Here is a 4,524-nt window from a genome sequence, read left to right as displayed (position 1 = left end):
CTTATTGGAGAAATTCTGATTTAATCCTTTCTTTGATTTGATTAAACTTAACAACATCATATATGTCTGCTATTATGATTGGTTAAGTTTAACCATATCTTTTAGGTCTTCTCAAAGTGTGCTTTAAGCTCAAAATCAATGGAATTAGTTATAGGTTTATTTAAAACCTGAAAACAATAAAACAACACAAAATCAAACAAATAACAATGTTAATGAATTGACATATGCAAGTTAAGGGGCTTGAATGTGCAACATTTGACGCTTATGAATTAATAAATAGAAAAGGGTAATTTTAGTTTTTCAATGGTCAGGATTAGGGTATTTTTGGAACATTTTGGTCAAATTTGATTTTTCATCCGAGATAACGATGAAGATTGACGGAGGGGGATAAATCATATCAAATTGTTAGTTTAAAGGATCATATCATTTGAGTTGTCAATTCATGCTGCTACATCACAAAGAATTGTTAGTTCCGGGAGGCTAAATAATATTTAACCCAAAAAAATCCATTTAATTTATAATCTATCTTACTTTATCAAAAGCTACCCTTCTTAAACAACTCTCAATTAAAATAAAAGTTTCTTGAAGCCAATATTCATATAAGAAGCTTATAAACCTAACTAGGAGACAATATTTCATTTTCTAATTAAGACAAAAAAAAGCCACTTAACTTATGATTTATATTACAATTATAAGATTCTAGTTTATAATAGCTCTCCTTTAAATAAAACTTTCATTAAGTCAATGTTGTACAACATAGCATTTCGTGTTGCTTAAACATTGAATCAATACATTTTCCCTATCCATAGTAGGTCATGTATCTTACTATGATCTAGTCGACTTGTTCTGTTAGCTTCAAATATCTCTTCATAATTTGCAAAACTTCGTTATCTTTTGTAATTTTTCTATTCTATACATGTAGGCTTTTGAGTAGTATCTTTAATATAAAGTGTCTTTAGTATAATTCAAATTTGATCTATTTTTATATGATGTGTTTACCATTCTTTATGAGTTAATATTTCAAAACCTTTTGAATGGGTGCTGATATCATATTATCATAATAATTTAATCATCCATTTTTACTTGTTTATTGAAATAAATTAACTTGTACAAGTATACTTTAGTTTTGCTAAAAGTCACATGTTATCATAAATAGGCCTTGAACCTTTTGCTCTAACCAAAAGTCACTTTACTATAAAAAGGTCATATTTCTTAAAATAAGAAGTATTAAAAAACATTTTTTTTGAATAAAATTACTTTAAGAATAAGTCAATTCAGAACTATTAAAACTTTTGGCCTAATCAAAAGTCACTTCACTTGCATATAATTGTAATCGTTTAAGCCTTAATTATAATTTTGAGTTAAACTTAAAATAAGAAACTTTATAGAGAGAAAAAACATGGTGATGAAATGTGTAAGAAAACTTATGTTGGTGATCACAAAATTGCATATCCTTATTCTCTTTAGTGTGGAAGCCAATAACATTGCCCCAACCTCATTCACTTCGTCTTCTCCTCCCATATTGTCCCCTTATTCATCTAAACTTGATATTGCAGAAATGAATTGGTGCCTTACAGTTGCAGTTGGTCATTGTGCTGAATTTAAAAGCACATGGCCATTTCTGACAAGCTATATGAACTTTGTATAATTAAGGCTTTTGTAGTGTGCTTCGATGAAACCCGAGCTTTTAAAAACACAATTACTTCTCAAATCCTTAATGATTGCGTCTTTGTCAATTGCAAGCAAAAATTGAGAATTAAAGCCAAACATCGTCAAAGGGCCCTTTTTGTTCATTGTTGATTGGAATGTTATTATCAACATGTCACCAACCCCAATGATGTCATTCATAGGCAGAATCATTGAGTTCCGACTTTGATGAGGTAAAACTTCTTAACTACTTTCTCTATATGTCTTTCTTTTAATGGAAGTAATGCACATCGAGATCGTCTTGAATTTTTAGGTTATTCTACCTTGTAGTTTTCTCAAATCTCAACCATGATTTTCAAATTAAATGGCTAAGATTTTATCATAATGGTATCTTTTTCTTTTAAACTATTATACATACTAAGCTAGTGAATCTTTAGTTGATAGAGGTGATAAATGCTGATATGACAAACTCTAAATCATTATTTGAACATATTTGCTGAAATTTGAAATAGTTACATCAGTAATGCTAGAAGTCAATTTTGTGTCTCTCTAAGAATGATGTGGCTTTTAAAATCATCATTGGACTTGTGATTGATCACTATTGAATTTTAATTAAGTGGTGATTAAAAAAGTCACATCAGTCTTAGCACTCCAGTTTACATGATATATTACCCTAGGAATTACAAAATTGCAGTAGAAAGGTTCATTTTAAATTTTAAATTTTCATTTACAACAAAACATTAAAAATTGATTCTTTTATATCAATCTTAACGTGTATTAAAAGTTGCTATTCATACTCCTTTGATAATGTATGCGATATTTGATTAGTAATTCAGATACCTAAAGTAATGCCAGATAAATTTTCATCATTACCATTATCACCTCTATTATGATTCTAATTTCGACTCTTCTTTTTGAACAAGAATTACTAGAATTCATACTTTGTGAGAGTTGGGGGATTAACGACAGAAGAATTAAACGAGTTGGAGCTTGAATTTGTGTTCTTAATGGGCTTCAAATTACATGTAAATGTGAGTGTTTTTAAGAGCTATTGTTGCCACTTAGAAAGAGAAGTCAGCATTGGAGGAGGTTACCATGTGCAGAAGAAATCAAAGGAAGGCATAAAGAAGGAAGCGAGTACAATCAGATTGTTCGTGTTATGTTGTAGACTCGAATGGGGAGTTTTACCCTTTTGTCAATTTTATTTACCCATCATGTTGGTGCGTAATTCTCGTTTACAAAGACGTAAATTTAGTGTCTTTGAAATGGTTAAGGATTTACAGAATCTCGGAGTAATGTAAAACTATTGTGGTTTGATGTAGAAAAGAGGGAAATATATGGTGACTTCTTTCTCTCTCTTCTTTCTTTTTTTCTTTTTTTTTTTGCATAAAGGTTCATATGTATTTTACATTTTCCCATAAGTTATACTTTATATGTCACGGCCATAGAAAAGACAATACAAATATTTGAACAAATACATGAACAAACAACCAAAATACAAAATACTCTTAAAAATAAATATGTATATAAAAAATCATTTTTATCTCATTTTCGAACACTTTTTTAGACTAAAATTAAAAATATCTTGTAAAACACATTAATAAATAGAGCCCTATTAACAATTGCGTGAATCTTTAATGTTAGTATTAAAACTTGTAATACCAATTAATCAGTTTTGGGGAAAACTTCACTTATAACTTTTGATTTTTCGTCACTTTTGTAAAATTGTACCAAAACTTTAAAAAGTATCAATTTAGGGTATCTATTTTTCATTTTTTTTTTTTTTTTTTTTTTTTTTTTTTTTTATAATTTCAACCATCCGTTAGAATTTTCCATTAAACCCTATCAGAATTTCCAAAATACTCAAATGTTTATTTTTTAAAAAAATTATAAAATTTTCAAATATTTAGATATGAGTATTTTTGTGAATTCAGTTAAATTCTAACCAACACTTAACTCCTAACAATTATTATTTTTTTCATTTTTTTACTAAAAAAAAAGATGGGTATTTTAAGAATTTTGACAGGATTTAATAGAAAAAATTCTAACAGAGGGTTGAAATTAAAAAAATAATAAAATAAAATAAATAAGTTGAAAGATGGATACGCAAAAAATTGACACTTTAAAAGTTTGGGGTATAAGTGAAGTTCTCCCTAATTTTTGTGTAAAATTGAATTTTGAATATCCAACTCATATTAAAATTTTGTATCTTGTTGGTGACGTGGGAAATCCCGTGATGTTAGGGGCTAGGATTTGCACTTAATTTGGTTTTGCGTTCGAATTTTGAATATATCAAATTAATGTGAGAGATATGATCTTACTTTAGGTTTTTCGATGTCAAATGTTTGAAGAAGTGCCAAGCTACAACCGCAAAAGGAAACTTTTAGATATCCTTCACGCTCCACCTAAAACACTTTACACTTTGGCCATTATGATTTGGAAAGGGAGTTATGGCAAGATGAGTAATGTTTCTTACACAACTCTAACTACTTTTTTTTATGATCAACCATTGGTTTTATTTTTCTACATGTGGGCCCTAAATATTCAATGGTTGATCTTTAAAAAAAATTGTTAGAGTGTAAAAAAGTTGTGCAAGAGTTGTGCAAGAAACATTACTCTAGCAAGATGGTGATCATACAATACAGGCAAAATTTCAATTAATACTTTTGAATTTTGGTCGATTTTCCAATTATTTTTTCAAATTTTAAGAACTTTTAATTTAGTGTATCGAACTTCTATTTATTTGTTTATTTTTTTACAGTGTCACCCCTCCATTATATATATATATTTCACTATGTCATCATCAGCACGACCTCAACATACACCTCTCCCTAGTAGGTGTCTAAAAACTGCTATAGACATTCTCACTCTTTTCTT

The 4,524-nt window shown here is 28.6% G+C and overlaps 1 long non-coding RNA gene across 1 annotated transcript; it reads left to right on the top strand.

Annotated features, from left to right (window-relative positions):
* Positions 1-1,349: 1,349 nt before the first annotated feature.
* Positions 1,350-3,003, top strand: LOC133880486 (uncharacterized). The gene is made up of 2 exons (XR_009902303.1): positions 1,350-1,880; positions 2,571-3,003. It is a non-coding gene; the product is annotated as an uncharacterized LOC133880486 (long non-coding RNA).
* The last annotated feature ends 1,521 nt before the right edge of the window (positions 3,004-4,524 follow it).

This window comes from Alnus glutinosa, chromosome 10 (assembly GCF_958979055.1).
Source record: "Alnus glutinosa chromosome 10, dhAlnGlut1.1, whole genome shotgun sequence".
Classification (NCBI taxonomy): domain Eukaryota; kingdom Viridiplantae; phylum Streptophyta; class Magnoliopsida; order Fagales; family Betulaceae; genus Alnus; species Alnus glutinosa.
The sequence above is the reverse complement of the archived record's forward strand: the minus strand, read 5'-3'. Positions and strand labels throughout refer to the sequence as shown.